This window comes from Lipophrys pholis (genome assembly GCF_963383615.2).
Source record: "Lipophrys pholis genome assembly, chromosome: 18".
NCBI classification, from domain to species: domain Eukaryota; kingdom Metazoa; phylum Chordata; class Actinopteri; order Blenniiformes; family Blenniidae; genus Lipophrys; species Lipophrys pholis.
In genome coordinates, this window is record NC_137646.1 from 10,010,968 (window position 1) to 10,037,113 (window position 26,146).

Sequence of the window (26,146 nt, forward strand, 5' to 3'; positions counted from 1 at the left end):
TGGCTGATGATCATCATTGTGACGTAGCTGTGATGATGGCTGGTCTCTGATGCAATGTGTGAACTTTGACGCCGATCAGACCATGTTCAGGCTATTTACATTGCACTTCCTGTTTCATGCCGTGATTGGCCATTGCAATGCTCCCAAATGGTGGTACGAGTAAAAATAATTATATGGTTGTAATGAGGGCCGGACTCTGATGCAATGTGTCAAGTTTGACACAGATCAAGCCAAGGTAAGGCCTTTTACATTGTACTTCCTGTTCCATCACAAGAATGGCCAAGGTCACCACCTCAAAGGCGTTATGACTGAAACTCATCGTATAGTTTTGACAAGGGCTGGTCCTTGATGCAATTTGTCAATTTTGAGGCTGATCTGATAGGCTATTTACATTGCACTTCTTGTTTGATTTAGGCTCTCAAAAACACGTTTTCCCATAATGAAGAAAGTACAGGTTAATAATAACAAAAATATTAATCTCTACAATTTCAATAGGGTCCTTAGGCACTTTCAGTGCTCGGACCTTAAAAACATATTATTTCAGGGAGCGGGAGTGCGTGCACTCAGCCTGCTGATGTTTTCACCCTCACAGAGTCTCGCGTGTTCTCGCGAGAAGTGCCGCGTGTTTCGGGGCAGTATTTATGAGCGGCAGTCTCCCTCCGCCGTCACAGCGGACTCGAGCGGAGCGGCCGCACAGCACTGCCGTCTAAAGCTCCCCGTGCTCGGGCTTACCCACATTTCGTCTCCGTCCTCCGGGAATCGTTTCCACTCTTCGGCCGAGGGCGCCGCGTTGCTCCGGGGCTCACTCTTCCAGGCGGGGCCACCAACGGGACAGATCCGCCTGCAAGTCGTCGTCTCCGGCTTGTCTCGTAGGAGTAGCCTGGTGAGATGAAAACACCACCTGATTTATTTCCACCGCTCATGATTTCATCTGTATGTATTCACAGTTGGCTTGAGATGACTTGGTCACTGCATGTAGGAATTAAATCAGACTGCGTTTCACTGCTTTTTATCAAGCGTCATCGGCATAGCTGGTGCACAAATGGAAACTGTTATGTCGTGCATAACTCATGCCATATCGTCATATCGGTACATCCGCGCCACCGTGGTTACGAACCATGGGGACCACGGTGCTGATGGGCCTGCTGCTCTCCAGCAGGGACACAGTGTCGTGCCCTTCGCCATTAAACAGTCATGCAGTCAATGGTGTCCAACCCGGGCCCCCAGAGACTCATGAGAGCCCCTGTTCTGCAGGTTGTATACATCTCCCTGCTTCAAATGAGCTGAGTCGAATGGTCACATTCTCAAATAACAAAGACACTCGTTTCGATATAGATCCCAAGTGTATATCCAATGACTAAATTACATGGCTGGGTATGGTTCTGCAAACATGTACACTACCGCTATTGGAGACTCCTGCTGTTTTTGTGAATGTAATTTTTAAAGTTTTTTTTTTTTTTTTTTTTAATGTTGAACTAAGCCGATATGTAAAGTTATTCTTTAGTGTATCATCTCTAGAATTGTGACGGAGACACTAAAACCAGCTTGTAAATCAATAGCCCTACATCCTTCTTGCAGTGAGAAAAAGTGGTTATTCAAAGAAATATTCTTGGCCAATAAGACAGAAATTCTGCCTTTTTTCTTTTTTTTTTTTTGGTAGCTTTAAATCTTTACCCCAACTTGTCTCACGCTTATGTTTTTAGAGCGAGAAAATGCAAGCGTCAAATGGAGAAGAATATTTGACTGACTAAAAACAAACAATAATGGCATTGAACAAATGTTTGCTTTTGCATGATTTACATGCAAACAATATTGTGATGTTATGATCCAGATGTAGCAATTATGGGGTTATTCAGATTCAAAATGATTGATTGATATTTATTAGTACTGACTTTCATTAAGAAAATAAATCTGTTAAAGTAATTTAACCTATGCTATTTAAAGGTACCATATTATACAAAATTCACTTTATAATGGTTTTCTAACAATCCTATGTGTCCTCATAACCTGTGTATGAGGCTCCAGAAGTGAAGAAAGTCTGTCATCTCCTTCACTTGCTTTCTCCACTTTTCAGTTGATGTGTGCTCATTTTAGATTTTTCTCTTCATGACTGCGGGTTGAATAACCCCTCGCTCTGGTTGTGGGTACTAACTTTGACCCCCCCTACAAGTAGATAAAAACTTGGAAAGATGACTGATAATAGGAAAAATTTGAACCGCTCTCCTTACAGTTAGCAGGGGCTCGTGTTAACTACTTGGAAGTAACTAACAACACATACAACCAATTTAAGTAACATATTCAGACGCAATTTTTACTTAGCCATTCTGAAACCTTCTGCTTCAGCTGCAGATTCTGAACTTCTTCTCCTCTGCTCTTGGGTCAGATTCTGGTTCAACATGTTATGGGCGACATGGCCCAAAATAAATTTTTCCCGAAAATGGCGATGTACGATATAAACTCTATTACAAAGCAACCCTTAAAACAAATATTTTTATGCAAAAAGATATATTGATATAAACAATATTTTCTTTTTCAATAGGAAATTTAAGTAAATCTTGATGTATTGTAAATTTCAAATTTCTTAGAGCTATAGCATGGTAAACATTGGTACATGGTACTGGAAAGTTGCGTCTTCTCCCTGGAATAGGCGTGGACAGACACAGCTCATTGTACAGACACAGAAATGGGCTGTTCCCAGTAGAGCTCACTAGCGGGACTGGCTGAAAATCAGGACCCAACTGGAATTTGGGGAAATATATTTAGAAGCCCATCAACATTATACTCCGATGTGAAGTAATGTTGTTGGAAAAACTGTAGAATATGGCATCTCACTTCATCTGTATGCATTTATGCACAAAGTTGTGTGTATTTGAAAGAGCACAAATAATGATAATGCAAATGTGCAGTATTGCTTTTCAGTATAGACAGGTTTGCTTGCATATATATATATATATATATATATATATATATATATATAGGCCTGGGCCTACCACAATTTACGAAAATTACCAACGTTATTTTGCCCATTTCGGTATATTCGGTGTTTAAATACCCTTGTGGCACCACATATGCTGTGCAGCGTACGTTTCACATGCCTCGTTTATGATGACGTAGCGGGACGGTGCTTGGGCACTGAGACTCAGTTTCACCAGATCTGGTCAGAGCACATTCTGAGCTTCATACTCGTCTTTAAATCGTGTTGATAGGCCAAGTAAAACAAGATTCATTCATGATGAAAAATAAACGTGTCGGCTGCGCTCGGTGAGCAGTTGGCACCGTGAAACGTTTTTTTTAATTAATTTGTTAAAAAAGATTAATGATCAGTCACAGTTCCTATGCATTCTAAATACGTACGTCTATATCTTCAATGTAGCTCTATGCTCCCCCCTCCCTCGCTGAATCACATGGCGCCCACAACCGGCCAATCAAAAAAGAAAACGGCACATCAGGAAATAATGTTTTATTAGCAGACTGAGTATTTCAGACGATAAACATTATGAAGCAGATAACGGCTTTAGAAGGGATAGAAGAAACTCCTCTTTGATCGTCCAATTCATTCGTACTTTTAATCAGTGGGCAGAGTCACGCCAAATGCGGCAATCCGCGACTCCATCGCCGGCAGAGCAACGCATAGCGACCCGCTGTCTGCTGGGGCTCGACGTGAAAACTCATTTTACACACAAAATATGTAACTTTTTTCACGATAATTAGGTTAGATAAGCCTTTTTTCATATAACTGTGGAGAAATCCTGTGTTTTCAGGTGCAGTACATACCTGTGCCCCCGCTGCTAATTTGTTCATGCGCCGGTCTCTTGACAACTTGAAAGTGGCCATTTTTGAGTAAGCTCTTTGTAAGATCCATATTTAGAATTTGTTCATAAGAGACTGGATTTTTAATACTTTGTGTTTGCAGGAAATTTAAGTTATTTTATACTTTTAAATAGGGATGTCCCGATTACACTTTCTGGCCCCCGATACCAATCGGATTTTTCAGAATTGAGTATCAGCCGATACCGATACTTTCCCGATCCGATACTTATATTGCTATTGCAAATATACTAAATAGTCTATTTTTGGAACAACTAAGATGTCTGAAGCTAAAAGCACTATAGGCAGAAGCTTTATTTAGCTGGAAATTGTTGTGAAACTCACTTATTGAATTAAAATTCTTCTCAGAATGACTTAAGAACTTATTTAAACTTTATTCAGTCATAACAACAACAAAAAACAATTGCACTCTGCATTCTTGGATCTCTTATTTATGTTAACTTAAACAACTTCACCTGGATTTTGTGGCATATAAAAATTAAACCCAGTGAATCAGTTTGACTAACACATAAACATTATTCAGTAAAACCAATCAGAAGAACCCAATTCCACTTCAAAGTGTCTTTGACTGGTTGGGTTGAAAATAAGTCCTAAAAATGTGCAAATACAATAATAAAAATAAATAAATGCTCTTAGGCTCTAATGTAACTTCTTTGTGTATTAAATTTCAGTTTCACTTAAAGCAGTATGAGAGGTTTGACCTGAATTGTCACAAAACATTTACATTTCAATCTGAATTATAAACACTTAATTCCACTTCAAACTGGTAAAACCTGTTTAACAAAAGTAGTCTGAACATGGTTCTCTCAAAAACTTATTCAGAATACGATCTTTTTTCTCCCTGGACTTCTCCCAAAAAACTTCCGTCCACACCTCACTATGAACACGGCTCAACACGAGGCTTCACGGCATGTAGTACACATGCCAGGACTTTAGGGGCGCTGTGACTCACCAAACACAACAAAAATGCAGAAGAAGACAGACCACATAGAAATTTAGAAATCTCGCTTTACGGCAGCTGACATGAAAAAGTTTTTTTTTTTTGTTGTTTTTTTTTAAGATCGGCGGGGTGATCGGCTGGATTTGCAGATTCCCGATCACTCACAAATCACCAATATCGGCCCCGATCCGATATCTACCGATCTGATTGGGACATCCCTAGTTTTAAATGTATTCAGTCGTTCTCATTTCAAGTAATCTGTGCTTATCGGCTCTTCAATAAATCTTAACAACTAAAAGTACTTAATTTCTATTTTCACACAGTGTAGTTTTACTGTCCTTTTAAAGTGGCAATAAATAGGTCCAGGGGAGTCATACTCAATATAACTGCCACATCTAGTGGCCAAACATTTGTTTTGCGCAGTGGAGTAGTTATCGTCCCATTTATCATTATCGAGGTGAACTGCTCAATATATTGTGATATTGATTTAAGGTCATATCGCCCAGCCCTAATATATATGTTGTGTGTGCGTATAGCTACTTTTATAGGGTCTCCATCCATCATCTTCCCGTTTAGTCTGTTTGGTGTCGAAGTGGCAGTATAGAGAGCAGAGAAACCCAGACATCTGTCCCCTGCCGCTTCCTCCAGATCTGTGAGCCGCTCCCAGGCCAAACCACAGAAATAATCTCTCCAGTGAGGTCTGGGCTGACCTCGGGGCCTCCTCCCAGTTGGACGTGCTTGGTAGACCTCTAAAAGGAGGCAACCAGGAGGCGTCCTAATCAGATGCCTGAACCACCTCAACTGGCTCCTCTCAATGTGGAGCTTGGAATCTCTCCTGAATGGCTGAGTTCCTCACTCTATCACGAAGAGCGATGCCTGCCACCCTCCAGAGAAAACTAATTTTGGCCACTTGCACCTATGATATTCTGGGCGATATGCCAAAAATATATCACAATTTTCTGGGGAATAAAATCACGATTTTATCACTATTCCTTTTTACATGGAATTTTGAGTTTAATTTGCAAGTTTCTGAACAGCAACAAACCATTTCCCGATGTAAAACATAGCCCCAACAGAAAAAATAAGACAATTCAGGCCAAAGAACCTTTCTGAACATATTTTAATTTAGATAATTTGTGTAATTTTGCAAACATATGCAAATAACATAAACATACTAAAAGTTAAATCGCACTATAATAAAGTGCACTCTTGAAACATAAAAACTAAACTGCGTCTGGCTTTTGAGGTAGCTTTCACATGAACAGTGAAACATGAAATGTAAAATGCAACACAAAATATCAAACCGTTCAAATAAGACTTATTTCAAATGGGAAAAATATATAAATCTGCTGGTATAAACTAAACAATTCTGCAAAATATTATCTAACGCTGTTATTTTAACAGGATTAAAGTACTAAAAGACTAAATAGCTTAAAGAAAAAAGTCAAATAAAAATTCAAACCTAAGTAACTGTGGTTATTCAATTTCATTATTTGATTACGCTTTATTTTAAACATGCTCAAATTGAAATATCATAATCGACAGTGAAAGCCCTAGAAATACTCAAGTGAAAAGTGTTGGACTCATCTGATTGGACAGTATGTTGACAACCAGACACTAAATCCTCATTCATAATGCAGGGAAATGCAACCCACTTCTGAAGGTTTCCTCACAAGTGACCTATAGCCATGGTTTTACAACTACAGGGGGCATAAACAAGTACATCTAGTGAAGTTTGGAGTGAGGTGAGACAGGTACAATTACATATACAAGTGAAAACCATCACCAATTAAAAGAATCTATTACCTTAAACAAAACAAAGACAACTTTTTAACAAAGCAAGAAAGTTTATTAGATGCATCAGCAAAAATGGCAAGTAGAAAAGGAAAAACATTACTGTTAAGAAGCAAAATCTACAGTGCATGCGGAAAGTATTCAACCCCCTTCACTTTTTCAACATTATGTAATGTTACAGCCTTATTCCAAAATTGATCAAATTCTTACTTTTTCTCATCAATCTACTTGCAATACAGCGTAATGACAAAGTGAAACAAGTAAATGATTTTTTGCCATTTCATTAAAAATAAAACGTGAAACTATCTCATGTACAAAATTATTCACACCCTTTATTTCATACTTCGTTGAGGCACCTACAGCAGCAATTCCAGCGGGAAGTTTTCTTGGGTAGGATGCTACAAGCTTGGCACACCTACATTTGGGGAGCTCTTCTCTACAGATCCTCTCAAGTTCTGTCAGGTTAGATGGAGAGCGTCGCTGCACAGCTATTTTCAGGTTTTTCCAGAGATGTTCAAGTCTGGGCTCTGGCTGGGCCACTCAAGGACATTCACAGATTTTTCCTGAAGCCACTCTTTAGTTATCTTTGCTGTGTGCTTTGGGTCGTTGTCCTGTTGGAATGTGAACCAACACCCCAGTCTGAGGTCCTGAGTGCTCTGGAGCAGGTTTTCATCCAGGATGTCTCTGTACATTGCCACATTCATCTTTCCCTGTATCCTGACTAGCCTCCCTGTCCCTTCTGCTGCAAAACCTCCCCACAGCATGATGCTGCCACCGCCATGCTTCACTGTAAGCATGGTATTTGCCATGTGATGAGCAGTGCCTGGTTTCCTCCAAACATGACGCTTAGCATTAAGGCCAAATAGTTACTATTACTATAATACTATTTTTGTTTCATCAGCCAATAGAATCTTGTTTATAATGTTCGGTGGGTCATTTACATGCCTTTTGGCAAACTCCAAGCGGTTAGGGCTGAACGATTAATCACATTTGCATAATATCGCAATATGATAAAATGGGATTTTCTAATCGGAAAGGTTGCGATTTGACTGCTCACGTGACGACTTGCATGTCCTGCGCGTGTCATGCGCCCACATGTACGCCGTGAGTGTGCAGAGAAGCAGTATTACTCCTTATGAACATAATTTGAAATGGCAGGTGGAAATAACTCAGGCCATAACGGAGTTCATAGAGAAAGATATGATGCCCATTACAGGGCTCGACATTAAGGAATGTCCGGGGCTTGTAAAAGCTTTGCTTGGGCAAGTGAATCATCTGCCCTCCTTGCCCAACGGGCTAGTGGTTTTTAGGGATGGATCCGATCCGGGATCGGGTTCCGATATCAACGTAATTCACGGATCGGAATTTTCCGATCCAACCTGCTGAGATTTCTGGTCCATGAAGCCTTGTCTGCTTCACTGTTACTGACGTGACTCCACAGTGTTTCCCTGCTGCAGCTCTGCTCGCTGGCTGCAAACTGTGGACTGGATTTCCTGAAGGGAGGCGGGTCTCAATGAGACGTGGAGTAATGAGTCAGTAAATCCATTTCACAGTTTGCAGCCAGCGAGCAGGCTAGGAAAGTACCACTGTGCTATCCAACTTTTCATGACAACATGTTGCTGTTTGGATGGATTTTATGCTCAGAACACCACAAAGCAACACATGAATGTGGATGTTTGCAAAGCAGTTGTACAGCGAGGTGGTCGTTTTGTCAACAGACGTCACTGTTTTAAAACTGCAGCTCGCCGAGGAGAACAGCACTGACCGCGGCATCAAAACAATGAAATTTAGCTCCTCCGCTGTAGCAGGTGATTCACACCTCAGTGAAGCTGCGTCCTATGCCACGCAAAAATCCCTGAAAATAGTCCCAATCATTTGTGTTGTGTTAGAGCTGGAAACATTCTGTTTGTGCTGCATTGCTAGATAATTTCTCCAGGGATTAATAAAGTGATTCTGAGGTTTTAAAGGTATAACTAGTTAATAAACTAGTTATACCTTTAAAACCTGAGATGATGACATCATGTAGACCCACACATTGTCCAAATGGAACAAAAATACTTTGTACTGCTTCCTTTACTGACCTTCATACTTGCCCGTAGAGATGAGTTTATTACAGCCTCATTTAAAGTCAACAATAATGATAATAATAATATTAAAGCAAACAGAGCTCTGGTATCAGAATCGTATCAGCAGATATACAAATTTAAGTATCGGGATCAGATCGGAAGTTAAAAAACGTGGATTGGCGCTTCCCTACTGCAATGTAGATGAGCATGTTCCTGAAGCTGTCCCTCGATCAGACACCTGAAATAAGAACATTTGAATGTGAAGCCCTGCATTTTTATAATGACCAAGCCTAGTTTTTCGGCTTTGATAAGCACAATAGACAAGCGGTTGGCTTGTTGTGGTGAAAGTTGCAAGACTGCAAGTCACGGTATTTAGTAAGTTTACAACTGTAATTGAACTAGAAGATAAACTGTCTTTCATATTAATACATGCTTTATTTGACTTTATCTTAACATAAGCCTAGCCTATAAGGAAGAACAATTTATGTATAATAAATCTGATATTATTATAATAGATTGATTTATTGCTTGTTTGAAAAATACATGAGAAGAGGACCTTGAAAAAAAAAATCGCATATTAAATTGCAATCGCAATATTGAGGAAAAAAATCGCAATTAGATTATTTTCCAAAATCGTTCGGTCCTAGCTGTCATGTGCCTTTTACTGAGGAGAGGCTTCCGTCTGGCCACTCTTCCATAAAGGCCTGATTGGTGAAGTGCTGCACTGATGGTTGTTTATCTGGAAGGTTCACCCATTTGCTCAGTGTAATGCTGAAACTCTGTCAAGAGTGACCTCGGGTTCTTGGTCACCTCTCCACCAAAGCCCTTCTCCCCCGATTGCTCGGTGTTGGACGGGCGGCCAGCTCTGGGAGGAGTCCTGGTGGTTTTGAACATTTCCCATTTACGAATGATGGAGGCCACTGTGCTCTTCGGGACCTTCAATAATGCTCCAATGTTTTTCTATCCTACCCCAGATCTGTACCTCGATAGAATTCTGTCTCAAAGGTCTACAGACAGTTCCTTGGACCTCATTGCTTGGTTTCTGCTCTGACAATCACTGTCAGCTGTGGGACTTTAAATAGACGGGTGTGTCGCTTTCCAAATCAAGTTTAATCAGTAGAATTTACCACAGGTGTGCTCCAGTCAAGTTGTAGAAACATCTCAACCACAATCAGTAGAAACAGGTTGCATCTGAGCTCAGAATTGAGTGTCATAGCAAAGGGTGTGAATACTTATATACATGTATTATTTTGAATGAAATGGCAAAAAATCCTAAAAAAATAAATCTTTTTTCACTTTGTCATTATGCGGTATTGTAGATTGATGAGAAAAAAATAAGAATTTGATCAATTTTGGAATAAGGCTGTAACATTACAAATTGTTGAAAAAGTGAAGGGGGTTGAATACTTTCCAAATGCGCTGTACATGTCACAATGTAGTATTTAATAGTCAAGAATGCACCATTTATGGTTTTTATTGAACTGTGTGGGTTTTACGTTGTTTGAGTCACATGTGGCAATCCTGGTGCTGACCGATGTGCCATATAGCGTTAATAGCATGCTCAGGGTGACTTCACGCTGTCTACTGCGCATGCGTTCTGGGGCCCGAAACTGTCAGGTCTGATCATGTTCTCATGGCAATCTGATAGAGGTTGCATTTGAAAGGTAATGTGAATGATCACGCAAACAAATCTTATACCAGCAAAAAATCTGAATTGAGCATCAAGACCTGCAGTGTGAATGAAGCCTAAATAAACAGAGCAATTAAACATCTTTTATTACAACTCAGACATTCTTTTTAGTGGTTTGGATACAGTTGTGCTCATAAGTTTACATACCCTGGGAGAATTTATGATTTCTTGGCCATTCTTCAGAGAATATGATTGATAACACAAAAACCTTTCTTCCACTCATGGTTGATGGTTGGGTGAAGCTATGTATTGGCAAAAACTGTGTTTAGTCTTTTTAAATCAAAATGACAAAAGAAAGTATCCAAATGACCCTGATCAAAGGTTTACATACCCCAGTTGTTAATACCATGCATTGCCCCCATTAACATCAGCTTCAAGTCTTTTGTGGTAGTTGTGAATAAGGTTCTTTATTTTCTCAGATGGCAAAGCTGCCCATTCTTCTTGGCAAAAAGCCCCCAGTTCCTGTAAGTTCTTGGATTGTCTTGCATGAACTGCATGTTTGAGATCTCCCCAGAGTGGCTCAATGATATTGAGGTCAAGAGATTGAGATGGCCACTCCAGAACCTTCCTTTTGTTCTGCTGTAGCCAATGACAGGTCGACTTGGCCTCGTGTTTTGGATCATTGTCATGTTGGAATGTCCATAAACGTCCCATATGCAGCTTCCAGGGTGATGAGTGCAAATTTTCCTTCAGTATTGTCTGATAACATGCTGCAATGATCTTGCCATAAATTTTGGCCAAGTTCCGTGTGCCTCTGTAGCTCACAGATCCCCAAAACATCAGTGATGCACCTCCATGTTTCACAGTAGGAATGGTGTTCCTTTCGTCATAGGCCGTATTGACTCCTCTCCAAATGTAACGTTTATGGTTGTGGCCAAAAAGTTCAGTTTTGGTGTCATCACTCCAAATGACTTTGTTCCAGAAGTTTTGAGGCTTGTCTGTGTGCTGTTTGACGTAATGGAAGCGGGATACTTTGTGACATTTGCAGAAATGGCTTTCTTCGGGCGACTCGACCATGAAGCCCATTTTTCTTCAAGTGCCTCCTTATTGTGCATCTTGAAACAGCCACACCACAATTTTCCAGAGAGTCCTGTATTTCAGCTGAAGTTATTTGTAGATTTTTCTTTGCATCTCAAACAACTTTCCTGGCAGTCGTGGCTGAAATCTTTGCTGGTCTCCCTGACCATGGTTTGGTTTCAACTCATTTTCTACTTCTTAATCAGCGTTTGAACACTGCTGATTGGCATTCTCAATTCCTTGGATATCTTTTTATACCCCTTTCCTGTTTATTGCAGTTCCATTACCTTTTTCTCGCAGATCCTTTGACAATTATTTTGCTTTCCCCTTGACTCAGAATCCAGAAACGTCTATGCAGCACTGGATGAAAGATGCAATGGTCTGTCAGAAGCCCAGAAACTCACTGACCTTTTATACACACACACTAATTACAAACAAACAGGTCAAAGGTCAGGATGGGAACCTTGATAAGCCATTCAAACCTGTTTGCGTCAACTTTTGTGCATGTTATCAGGTCAAAGTCACTGGGGTATGTAAACTTTTGATCAGGGTCATTTGGGTACTTTCTTTTGTTATTTTGATTTAAAAAGAGTAAACACAGTTGTTTGCCAATACATAGCTTCACCCAACCATTAACCATGAGTGGAAGAAAGGTTTTTGTGTTATCATTCATATTCTCTGAAGAATGGCCAAGAAATCATAGATTCTCCCAGGGTTTGTAAACTTATGAGCACAACTTTATGTGTTAAGCATATGAGAACAGTATAGAGCTCGATCCAGGTCAAAAAGCTTGTTCATTTGAAAAAGAAATGTGATCTTCATTTTTGAAAAATTAAAAACACTATTAAAAATATAAATTTGTGATTGAAAAGTTTTTTCACTTTACATATAATTTTGATTCAGCTCTGGAATTGTTTGATAAAATCCTTTCTTTTCATTTTTCACTCTTAAATATATTTTCTAAAATGTAGGTGTTTTTTCAGTTGCAAGTTTAATGTTTTCAGATTAGGATCTTATTTTTTTCACATTCAAATCCTGTTTTCAAGTTTAAATTTTTTTTTTCCAAGTTCAGAACTTTTTTTCACTTTCAGATTGTATTTTTGCAGGTTCACACTTTTGGCCCTGTTCTGGTGTGGGGGCGTGGCTTTCACTGAGGGGCGTGGCTTTCACTAAGAGGGGTGTGGGATTGTGTTGCCTTCAGGAACAGTGGGTACTTTGAAATATACAACTCAATACTCTCTATACACTGTATTCACCTGATAGCTGTAAACAAAGTTATGCTGAGGACACAGATCACTTTTACAGGCTAGTTTGGACAATTCTTGGCAATTGTCAATATATAGAAAAACTTAAATATTACAGATTGTTTCTTTAAGTATGAATGTTAAAATTAACAATGTTTCCCATTTCCACTTGACTGAATGCAGCGCAGTATTGCTGAGTACAATGGTGTCCTCATTGGGCCAACCTGCTGGCATGCAGTGAATAAATACAGATGTAAATCTAAATAGCAAAGGTACAGTGGAAATCATCCTAAGTATCGTAAGGCTGAGTAACATTCAGGAAGACGTTTTTAGGCGTCAATGCAGCAAGTAGGGATACGCTTTGTATGAACTGGCTTCATACTATCAGCTGCTGTTAATGTGTTCAGCTCAAACTTCAGTCATCATTTTTAACAATGTTTATATGAGCTTCCTTTAAATCTCAATGAAGGCAGCTCAATCAGAGAACGCCCTGAGCTTCCTTTGCAACGCTGTCACTCACAATCCCAAACATGATCCCTCACCCTTCTCGGTGGAAGCCAGGCCCCCACGCCAGAACGGGGCCAAACGTTTGAACCTGAAAAAATTCCGATCTGAAAGCGAAAAAGTTTTGAAAGTGGGGAAAAAAAAAATTGAAACTTGAAAACAGGATTTGATTGTGAAAAAAATAAGATCCTAATCTGAAAACATTAAACCTGTAACTGAAAAAAATAACACCTACATTTAAAAAGATATATTTGAGTGAAAAATTTAAATAAAGGATTTTATCAAAAGAATTCCAGAGCTGAATCAAAATTATATCTAAAGTGAAAACTTTTCATACACTTTTTATTTTGAATACAGTGTTTTTAATTTTTCAAAATTGAAGATCAATCCCTGAACATTCAGATTCAAAATATATATTTTTTTCAATCACATTTTTTTATTTATTTATTTTTTCAAATGAACAAACTTTTTGCCCTGGATCTAGCACCATAGAACAGTTTTATTCTGACGGTTGCGATTCAGCAAATTTTAGTTCAAAGTAGGGCTGGCCGATATGGCCTCTCATCAATATCTCGGTATTCTTTGGCCATGTCACGATACACGATAATATATCTCAATATTTTGCATTAGCTTGAAATCAACACTTTTGATGCATCAATCATACTATATGTAGTATGAAGATTCTTTCTCTATGTTAAAACGTTCTTGTTCATACTATATTAATGTGTGCTAATATTTAACTTGGAGGCAATAAGGGGGAAATCACAACAAAGTAAATCTTCCCATAGCAGTGTTCATTAAACAGTACAATCATGAAATTGTCTTTTTTTCCCCCCTCACTTGAGTATACAATGCAGGTAGAGCTTTCTCTGCAAAATATTTGCGACCAAGCAGATTACATCTTAGGTCAAATATCTTTTCTGAATCTGGACAGTTCATCCACACTAACTGGGACTATGTCTTCTCTATGTGGCGGGTTACCGCGGAGGGTGGAGCGTACCTGCGGCTAAAATCTACAGTGTGATACTCGAATATTCAAGATAAAATCTTTTTTTGTATCGTATAGAGAACAAGCCGCGATACATTGAGTATATTCGATATATCACCCAGTCCTAGTTTAAAGGCCACACAGCCAGAGTTTTCAGTAGCAATGTAGCAGGAAAAAAGATGGACTACATATTGGTGCACTCCGAAAAGCTACACATGATTTATTAAAGTCTTTTATTAGCAATAAGATAATAAAAACAGTCAATATCTTTTAATAAAAAGGTGGTGCATTTTAGAGTAAATCTACACACTGTGTCTTCAGTGAGTGTGCTTGTTCAATGTATCCTATTCTCATGGCTTTCATTTAATTTAATTTGTTAATGTCTCTGTTGTGATTTACAGGTTTGGAAAGTGGATGCCTTCTTTGTATTTGTGATCTGATTTTAGATGATTCCACAGGCTGGTTGGACATACTGTTGACCATCCGTATGTTGGCTGCCTCTGAGATATTGTCTTGAGTCCAACAGCTGAGCATTTGGTGTCATCTGATGAGTAATGGGATGTTTATGATTGGTTGGTTGATGATGAAAAATCAGCTTCCACGTCACTTATTGAAGCTTTGAAGGCTTCAGGAAGTTTCTGGAAGATTTGGAATCTGAATACAGTGCAGGGATGCTAAATGCTAACCTCCAGAGTACCACAGGGAGCAAAGGGCCTCCAACTTCAGCAGACTTTAAAATCTGATGGTTGTTGAAGAATTAAAGGCTTTGAATGGATCTTGATACACAAATCTTTTCAGAATATTGGACTAAAGAACATGTTTGAATTACGACAAATCAGTTCAAATTCAGCCTCTCTTTACTCCACAGGAACATCCACACTTCCCTGGTTAGGAGTCGTAGCACTGTGCGTTATTTTGCATGGCTCTTGCAGTTGTTAAAGAGGCTACATTAGTGGATTAATAAGCTCCAGTGTGTTTGTGTGCTTTAAAAACAAAGTGATCCTTTTCACCTCGCCACTGCGGCCTGGATTTATTGCTGCCCTCAGTCATAAGAGTAAATGCAGATTTGGCAACTGGCAAAGGACAGGCCTGATATACACTCTGAGAAATGACTGCCAATGTGGAATCAATGCAGCTGTTTTTACGGGATTCACTCGTTAATTAAAACTTATACTTGCATGCACACATAGGATAATATATTTAAGTGCTCTCTGACTCAGCAGTTTAGATCTCTGGGTCTTTTTCTTTAGTATAAATACAACTAAAAATGCCAAATTCAAGCTTGTGTAGAGCAAAAGTATGGGGCCATTGTTGTAACAAAACTATTTGTCAATGTGTATGGAGGATTGTCTGTCAGTTTAGGGCTATAACGGTACACCAAAATCACAGTTCAGTACGTACCTTGGTCCGAAAATCACGGTTTGGTTCTCAGTTAAGGGGAAAAATTTAAATGAAAAAGAAAAAATAACCTGCTCATAATTGATTCAAAGCATTTGTTTATTTTCTTAAACAAAACGACTGTAAGCAACTCATTAAATCAAATTGAATATATCATGTATACAAATGTAACTGAAAAACTACTGCATAATACTCAATATCAAATAAACTGAATAAATTAAATAAAAATGCAGGTGCTGCATTAACGATTCCAGCCTATTGGTCTGCTGTAACTATAACTCAGATAATGTTTCCAGTATAGATAGAAAAAGTCTTTTGATCTTTGAGTTCAGCTCATGAAAAATGGGAGCAAAAACAACAGCACTGTTTTTCAATGTATGCAAAAGGCCTATTCCTATTCCTAAACTGTCTAAATCTGTTAGTGAGCACTTCTGCTTTGCTGAGATAATCCATCCTACCTCACAGGTGTGGCATATCAAGATGCTGATTAGACAGCATGGATATTGCACAGGTGTGCCTTAGGGTGGCCACAATGAAAGGCCACACTTGAATGTGCTGTTTTGCTTTATTTGGGGAGGGGGTTAGAAAGCCAGTCATACTGACTGGTTTTCTGACATGACATGATCATCTGGTCATCTGACATGACAGTGAGATCCCCGACCTTTGCATACAGTGAATCTTGAGTCAGATTGCGGTTCACTGCCTCACAAAAATCAATGAGAAGCCAGTATGAGATCATACATGAATGACTTGGAATTTACTCTGATTATTAATGCATATATAATTAAATACAGCGTTTGTTTAATATTCACCTGAGTGGGTTCATGTGTCTCCTGAATGATCAGGAGACACATGAACCCAAAGTGTTTTTCTGAGGTGGAGCGGAGCACAATGACACAGACATTAAGGACACTCTGGCGAATGTGCGCAGCAGCTCTGGTGCTGGAATCAGTTTGTTGTGCTGGAACCTTGGTCGAAATCACCAATTCTTCCTTTTGAACTTTAACGTTGTCTTTGGCTGTTGCATTTGTCTCCAAATTAGAACCATGAGCGACATTGGGAGCAGGTCAGGGCGGGGCTATGAGCGCAGCTTGCTCAGAGTGAGAGCAGCTGCAGTGAGGAATGCGAGGCAGGCAGATGAAAAATGGAGAAACCTAGTGACTCACTGCTATTTAAACTAATATTTTAATACAAAAAGCTATATTGACAAACGGTGTTGTATTTTCTAGGGCTGGGGGTAAATGATTATTTTTAAAATGATTATTCGGGCAATTATTTTACTGAGTGGTCTATTAATTAGACAATTAATCTAACGATTATTTTTCTGTTGCACTATTAATAAAGTCCCAGGCTAGCTCAGTTGGTAGAGCATGAGACTCACAATCTCAAGGTAGTGGTTTTGCGTCCCACGCCTGGCGCCGCCTTCTTGCGGCGCCTTCCTGCGGGCTCACCACCTGCAGGAAAGGTTCTTAAACAGTGCAATGTGATCTGGGTGGCAGTGCTCAGAAACGGATCAGCCACCCGGAAATGGATAAGCGGGAGAAGATGGATGGAAATCTCAAAAAAATACGGAAAAAATCTTAAATTACTTTTATTATACAACGGTTTTCCAAAGACAAATATCTTCTGCTTAACACAAAATAAAAGCAGTGTTATACAAAATGCAAGGCCTGTCAGTGTTTACTCTTTTACAGTACCAATAACTCTAGCTTAAAGGTTTTGCAAAAATACTAAGTTGTAGTGCAAAACAAAACACTGTGCAGTGCACAGTGTGGACATTCCTGAGTGTTTAACACAAAACAAAATTTCTGTTTTACAGTTTCACAATTTCTAAGGAAGAGCACTCAGTTTTACAGCCAAAACATAAATCTGTCCTGTATAAAAGATTAAAAAATGCAGTGCGAAAACAAACACTGTGCGCTGCACAGTACATATTTCTGAGTGTTTGTTCAACAATGTCATAGTCGAAAAATAAAACTTAAGGCAAATCTGACTAAACTGCTATTCTGTCAGTGTGTGCAATATAGCACTGTCGACTTTCCTCCACTTTTTTCCTCCTTCATCACAACACTTTACACCTCCTCTACATTACCTACTCTGAATTACTGTGTAGGAATGTGAGCATGTCCACTTGCTCTTTCGTGAGGCTAGCTCTTTTTTTGCTCATGATGGTCCCTGCTGCTGAGAACAAACGTTCAGAAGGTGTGGAGGTAGCAGGGGCACCCAGATAGGATTTTGCCACAACAGCCAGGGCGAGGAACCTCGTATCATTTTCCTTCCACCACTGGAGCGGGTTTCTGTCCTTTTGGAATGGGTTTCTCCCCCTCATTCCTGACAGTGTCTTCCCTCTGGTCTCGGGCTGGGTCTTCATCTTCCAGCTCCTCATCATCATCTGAACCAAGCAGCGTGTCCAGGACAGATATTGTCCTCTGCTTGGAGTCATCCCGCTAGTGGGAGACATCTTCTTCAGGCTCTTCCCTCACTCGAACTGGTCTGGCTTCAATTGTAAAGCTTTGAAGTTTGATTTTTACCTTCAGTATGTCGTCTGTGGACAGGAACTTGAGTTTTCGGAATATCGGATAAAGGGCTGCGGCGAGGATGCTCACATTGTTTCCATTTTCATCGTATGAAGTTCCACTCTTCCATCTGAAAAATAATGGATTTGAATTGCACACTTACAGAAATTCAAAGTGCTTAGAGAGAAAGACCAGTAGACTCAACAGTTCTACATGATATAATACCAATGGGAAAACATTGAAAGATGCAAACTGGGAAAGCTTAATTTAAAATGGATTCGGTTAGTTCAATACAAGAGCTTTAAAGAACTGAATAATTAAACTGACCTTTAAGCAGTTTCTGCAGCGGCTGTTGTTTGGAAGGTTGCAATGGGTGCAGACTCCAAGGCTGTCTCTGTGGACTTCTGTAGGCCTTTCACCAGCAAAGGCAGGACAGATCTTGTGACGTATACCTCTCCACTCAGGAAGACGATGGCTTGCTCGAATGGCTTAAGTTCTTGCTGTAGTTCCTCCAGGAGGTTCCACTGGTCAGCTTTCATATCCAGGTAATGCTTTGATGCCTTGGTGACCTCTGGGTCTGAGAAGGTTGCAGTTACAGGCCAACGCTGCTCAAGGAGGCGTGTAATCATATAGTATGAACTATTCCATCGCACAGGGTGTAGCTGTGCCCTGGGTTAATTTGTGTTGAGGTGTGCCCATCTGTTCTTCGTTTGGCCTTAAGTTTAAGGAGGGCGACCTCACTACTGTGGAAGTAACTGACAAGCTCCCTTGCTGCCCCAAGTGCCCTGCTGATTCGGGGACCTTTCAGAGCATGGCTGGCTATCAACTGTGTTGTATGGCCAGCACACCAAAGTGAGGCAACACCATGCCTCTCCTCAAGGATCTGTAGTGCTTTCACCACATTGGCTGCATTGTCGTGGACAGTTGTCTGGACTAGGGTTGTTCGGTATACCGGTACTGTATTGGTATCGCGGTACTGACACCTTTAAAACGATGCTATACTGGGCCCGGCTGGTACTGGTATATATATATATTTTTATTTATTTTTTTAAAATATAAACGTCGCCGCGGAGTGTCACTGTGCTGTAATTTGCACCGAGGAGAGTAGTCGGTCTCTCTGTGGGGGAAGCGTCGGCGGGCTGATCCGCCGTCTGACTTGTTTTGGTTGTTTTGGACAATTGAAAGTGTAGAAAACAGCGCTCCGATTTCTTTTCTTTTTTTTTCTTTTTTTTTTGCACTCTAGATTCTCCGAGACGGGGTGCGCGCGCGCTCCCGCGCTACGACGCGAGATCCGCAACTGAATAAGTCCTTCATATTCGACCTACACAACTTCAAAATAAAAGTGAAACAACGTATTTTCAAAACAATTTTCTCCCAACCGAGCTTGTACTTTGAAAAGAATACCGGATGCGCATGGCCAGACATGTTTAGTCACTACTAACTTGGCTAAACACCTGAAGGACAAGCACCCAGACCTGCATAAGGAGTTCAAAGAACGACAGGTAATAACTTGTATACCCTTGAAAAAATTGCTCTGGTAAAAAATGTAAGCTATTATAAATATAATATAAAAGAATATAATCTGAATTTTTTTTATTTTAGCTATTTAATGTTATAAAGATTACTGCATAGTAACATACCATTTAAAGGCATTAGTCCTACGTAAGACAGGCTGTATCTAATGACATTTTTTGTGTTCTCTTTTTATTTGGAAAAGTACTACGTATCGAGTTAATCATGATACTTAGCTGGCAAACGCAGTCTGATATTGTGTTTCACTCGGAAACGACCACAGCATGATAGAGCTAACGCAAATCATGAATTGGCAAACGTAACTTTGAACAGATACGTCTAATCTTACTACAATCTGCTTGCTACCGTAGCTAGCAGCTCTACTCTTTGGTGGTGCTTGTGGCTGGATAGCTGTTTGCTGTTAGCTGTAAGTTAGCCACCGTTACCATTCATGCCAGCATTATATGCTATTTCTCGCTAACGTTAGCTAAACACAGCTGTTTAGCCACCAGCTACTAACAGTATCCAAACACAGTTAGCAAGCACCACCGAAGTTGCAGAGCTCAAGCTGATGTTGCACAATAAAATACATAGACATAGTATTTATTACCGCACGGCAATGCTGGTGGTATTTTTATTCCACAATACACTACTAACATTACAAAACGTGAAATTAATTTTGCAACGTTGTCGATAGTAACGTTACTTCTGTTCTCCGGCGTCACAAGTAACAATGGGATGCCTCCGTTTCAAATGCTCCCAAATGGAAGTTGTGCTGGTGTGATATGCCAGCTCCATCGTGCAAAGACCGCAAATAACTACACCTTGACGCTTATGGCTGCGTTTAAAGTATTCCCACACCTTTGATGTAGGGTGGTTGGTTGTGTTTTGGTGACATGTGGAGCTTGGGAAGGCAGGCTGCTGAGCCTGGGAGGTGGTTGGAGATGGAGTTTCGTCCTCCATGCTGGTTTGCTTTGGTCACCCACGTGGGTGTGGCGAGAAGGCGTGGCAACACGTAGACTTCTGGATTTGACGTCGATGATTTTTTAGAACCGAGTAGTCAACGTATCTCTACAGGCCTAGCTTTTTTCAATAATGACCTTATGGAAAATCTCAGCCTTAGTTAACATCAGCATCAATTGGCCAACCTTTGGCAGGTTACTGATTATTCTCTAATGGCTATAATTGACCAATTAAATCAGCTGGTCGATTTATCGGTTGGGCCCTAAAGATAAGCTAAATAGTTACAGATTTAATGACTTTGGAGATGCGATGTTAAGAAAATCCGATCAGCCTGATTACACAGCGGTCGCATTGGCACTTAACCGTGACACATCTAATTTATTTCCACATATGAATGAGACCTATATCGGAATGCATGTGTCTTTTTCCTGCTTACACTGTCCAAAAGAATTTCTGATCTGTGCCACCTAATAGCAAAAAATCGCAATTGGGTCACATTACACTGACGGTGTAAATGCATCCATATTCTATGTCCTATTTAAAGAATTGATTGTGTAGAAATCGGTTCGTTTCAGTTGGGGATGTCCCAATCGAAATCAGTGATAGCGATTTGGGGCCGATAATAGCTGGTTGATCCGGTATTGGTAAATCCAGCTTATCACCTCGCTGAGCCCAATTGGCGCAACTAACGAATAGCAACCACGGCATGAGCAGCATTACCAAACCTGTTAGCAGTGTGGTAGTGTCTTAAAATTGACAACCAAAACGGTTCAATGGCCAGTTGTAATGTTTGCACAGCCTCGAGAGGTGGAACCACTCGAGCTTCATTCAAGAAAACAAATTTGATAAGACATTTAAAAGGTAAACACATCATGGAGAATGCTACGATTACAGCAACAACTAAAGTAAAGGCTGTACTGAGGCAACAAACACTAGATTAAAATAAATAAATAAATTACCCTCTGAAGAGCTAAATGGCGAGAATAAAATGAGTGAATTATTGCTTTGCACAACCAGCCCATCTCCTTAGTAGAGTGCTGGGTTTTTCCATCTTTCAAAGCTTTAGGATCCATGGTATGTCCTGCCGTCTCAACATTACTTTTCAGAATGCGCCTTACCAAAGCTGTACAAGAAAGTACAAAAAGTAAAGTAAAACTTTATTTATATAGCGCTTATCACAGACAATGGCCACAAAGTGCTTCACAACAGTAGACGTATCAAAAAGATCATGCGATCAAGTACAAAGTTTAAAAAGCGTAAAATGCATAGGATGTAACTCAACACAGGGTCAGTTTGTCCAAAATGCTTCACAGTACTACGGGTACATAAAACTCATGTGGTCAAATAGGGAGGTCTAAAATGCTTGGAATGCAGCAACACAGTGCAGGGTCAGCTCAGTCTAAAATGATTGCTGAAATAAAAACTTTTTCAGGTGCTTTTTACGTGACACCATATGGAATCATTAGAAAAGGAAGTGACCTCTATCAGTGGATATGTGGCTCTCTGTTTGTCCCTTGTCACTCCTGAGCCTCACAGCGGACTGGTTCGACTCTGAAACTTTTCAGTTAAGGTGAGCAGTGCTGCTTGCGTGTGATTTTCATGGCTCACATACAGCGGAGCACGTGAAACAAGAAATCCAGGAGATGCTGGACAATTGGGGAATAAATAAGGAACAAGTACTTGCCATTTTGAGTGACAACACAATGAATATAAAAAAGGCAGTGGATGAAATGGGGGTGTCAAGTATGAGCAGCGGTGTACACACAGCTGTGAGCTCATGATGGGCTGCTATCACAGCGCAGCACCACAGACACAATCGCTATTTCAAGAAAACTAGTAGGTCATTTTAATCAAATGCAACAAGCCTACAAATGACTGGAAGATATCCAGAGTGATCTGAACATAACATTCAAGCGGCTTCAGCAGGATGTTCAAGTAAGATGGAACAGCACACTGCATATATTCCAGAGCCTCCTGGACCTTGGTGTGTATGTAGCAGACCACAACCTCTCAGCTACACTGACTTCAAGCCAGTGGGCACTGATAGACAAGGCAGTGAGGATTGTAGTTCCCTCTGAAGAGCTGACATCCTCTATAGCTGATGAGCTGATGTTGTAGTTATGACAGCCCTTAGGTGGATTCTTACCAGAGAGCAGACCACTGACCATGAAATCAAGACAATGAAAAGTACTCTTCTACAAGCAGTGGCGCAATGCTTCAGTCACATTGAGACAGATGCACGTTATTATTATTGCAACAATGGTGGATCCAAGTTATATATAGAGAGGTAAGTAAAATAAACAATGTACATTTTGAATGCTGTGACATCAGTGTTCCTTTATAATGAAACACATTTTCTTCTGATGAAACATAATAATAGCCTTTATTCTATATTAATGGTAATTCAGACAATCACTATATCTTTTCAGATTTTTTCAAATTCAGAGCACCTTGAGCCAGCTAAGGGGGCATTATTTAGAGAAGGGTAGTAGATTGAGTTAAAGCGAGCTGCCAGGGACTTGTCGGAAGAAGCTGCTTTGATATGACATCTTGTTGGTGGGCTCAGACAGGAGCAGACTTTGAAGTGTCTTTGACAAGTTCCTGCAAGAGATTGAACTGGAGATGGGATCTTTGACTGCCACATCGGGCATTCTTCAATTGCAGACTTACCTGACAGAGCAAGCTATTCCACACAGATAATCCACTCCAGTACTGGAGGCGTCAAGTGTTGACAGTTGGACTCTTCAATCTCCAACATTATTGAAGAGTTAGTTTTGTGTTCTAAAAAGAGAACACAAAAAATGTCATTACATACAGCCTGTCTTAAGTAGGACCAATGTCTTTAAATGGTATGTTGCTATGCAGTAATCTTTACAACATTAAATGGTGAAAATAAAATATTTTCATTTTATATTCTTTTACATTATTTATTATATTATATTTACAATACTAATATATACCCATGAAAAAATAGCTCTGGAAAAAAAATGTAAGCTATTATATATAAGTTATTACCAGTCGTTCTTTGAACTCCTCATGCAGGTCTGGGTGCCTGTCCTTCAGGTGTTTGGCCAAGGGTGGAAACACTTCTAACCTGGCTAGACATGTTCTCAAACACTGTTTGCACAGTGGTGCTTCAGTGTTGATGGAGACACCGTGCTCATTTGTTTTGAAGCCAATGTACTTTCATATAGCACTTCTAGCACCTGTCTTTTCTACAAGGTATGGCCTTGTGGCTCTCGCTCTTTCGCTCTCTCGCTCTCGACTCTTGCTCTTTGCTGCTCAGTTAGTGATGCACTCTTTCTTTTTACAGAGTTTCCTCGGCTCGTTTGAGTCAGTTACGCATGCGCACTCTCTCATGGACGCAAATGCCATGTCATTTACGCATGTGCATCTGGTATTCTTTTCAAAGTACAAGCTCGGTTGGGAGAAGATTGTTTTGAAAATATGTTGCTTTGACTTTTTTATTTTGAAGTTGTGTAGGTCGAGTATAAAGCACTTATTCAGTTGCGGATCTCGGGTCAGCGCGCGGCAGTGCTAGCGCACCCCGTCTCGGAGAAACCGGAGTGCAAGAAAAGAAAAGAAACCGGAGCGCTGTTTTCCGCACTTTCGATTGTCCAAAACAAGTCAGAAAGCGGAGCAGCCCGCTGACGCTTCCCCCACAGAGAGACTGACTACTTTCCTCGGTGCAAACTACAACAAGTGTATTCATAATATAGGAATAGCAATGCAAGTATCGGTATTTGCTGATACTCAAATTTGAAAAATCTACTCCTTTCGGGGGTGCGGAGTGTGTAAGTTTACATTCATACATGATTCTATTGTTGACTATTTATTTATTGACCGAATTCATCTGTCAGACATTTCTATTTTCATGTTGTCCTCATTACATACAGTTCTAATAACCACCACAACTAAAAGGATGCGTGTTGCAGGTTTGTATAATATTTTTATTGACATTAAATTTCATTTTTTTTTTTTAAATGTTCTACTGTCTGCCTGGTTTTGTTCTTGATAGAAACATGTAAGCCTGACACGTGAGGTATGACTCAGCAGCTCATCTGGGTTTTAAAATATATTCATTTGATGTGTATGCAGGTGAAGTTGCTTTAATCGCTGAGAGAAGGAGATGGATTTCATCGTGTGGTGATAAAAATAATTCAGCAGAGGAAGAGTGGCTCCTGTTTTTATTCACTGGGGATCCAAAATATTTCTACTCCAAATTGCCTGGTTTGATCCCAAATGGACTGATCAGTAAAATGAACTGCAACGCTTTTGCTCGGTTTCAGTGCAGAAATTACAGTACATATTGAAAATGTTCCTTTTCTTTTTTCCATCTGAACTTTCTTGAGACTGCGATCATAAACCCTCTTTGTTTCTCTTCATTCTACTTATAAAGGCCCATTGGTTTACAGATTGCAAGAATTAACACTCATTGGAAACTGACCCTCACAGCTTTGATGCTAATGCTACTTCACTGCAACCTGTTGGTCACTGACCTCTAATCTCACAAAGTGCAGACCATATCTTCATTGTGATTTGCACTCTTTGCAAAGTCATCAGGCCATATTGGACCCAATTGAGGGCCACTTTTGGTCAGCCAGATGCAACTTTGACATCCCGGTTACAAAGTAAATAAGTAAATCTTTTCTGGTTTGAAAACTTTCAAACACTATACAACAAGCTGTAAAAACCTAACCTGCTCCGGAGCAGGTTATGTTGTGGATAAGAGATGGAAATTGCTGACCTTGTTAATGTGTAACTTTGTTAGTTATACAATATTAACTCATTGGACAATATAAACAAATAGCACCGTGATGACTCAATTTCAATTTATTATAGCACAGGCACTTTGGTCAGAGCTTCCTCACTGCTTTTATTATTTTTTTTTATTTTTAAGTTTGTTTCGCATTGAATTATAAACGTGTTGGCACAGTTCCCTTGCTGCTGCTTTACAAAAAAAACTAACTTAGTTAATTTTAAAAGCAAGTAGTCTGTAAAATAACTAAGTTAGTTTACAAGTTCCTTTTAGTTACTTTCAGCAGCTGCTAAAAACACCCCCCACCGTCTCAGCATAAAAATTACAACTGGTTTTGCCCCCAAAGAAAGAGGGGTGGTTCCTGACAATATATCTTTAAAGTAAGAAAAATAACACAAATAATGTAGCATCTCTGCAGTTGTGTTGTTGCAATGCTAAGGTTTAATGATGACATTGTGTTGGTTCCGATTCTTTTGCATTACTTGTGTCAGGTATGTGAAGACCGCAGCCGTTATTTTCTTCCCGATTCGTGATCCGCAGTTTGGACAGTGACGTGTTGCGTCTTACCCCGAAAATATGCATTTTGATTTAATAGTGTTGCGTAATTCCTCGGGATGCGTAATCCCTCAAATTACGTAGTCGAGAAACTGCTCGTCCTCCGCCATTTTGAATTTTTCACTTCCGTCAACATTCAGATCGTCACCGGAATGTATTATAAACTCACTCGACTTCAACACATAAAGCAACTTCAACGGATTAAGTGACACTTTTGAAAGGTAAAACGATATACCTTTTTTGACTTTATATGGTTTAGAAAAAAAGTCGACTGAGCAGGAAGAGGAACAGGGACAAGATTTGATTTATTACCAATATAATAAAAATACATGACATTCATTCATTCTCTCCCGCTTATCCGTTTCCGGGTGG

At 39.9% G+C, this 26,146-nt stretch overlaps 1 protein-coding gene across 1 annotated transcript in view; it reads left to right on the plus strand.

The window, feature by feature from the left end:
- Positions 1-620: 620 nt before the first annotated feature.
- ache (acetylcholinesterase (Yt blood group)) overlaps positions 621-26,146 on the plus strand; it is an 83,957-nt gene continuing 58,431 nt past the window's right edge. Inside the window, exon 1 of the mRNA XM_080486468.1 lies at positions 621-883. The gene's annotated coding sequence lies outside the window, so the exon portion shown is untranslated. The remainder of the gene's footprint in view (positions 884-26,146) is intronic.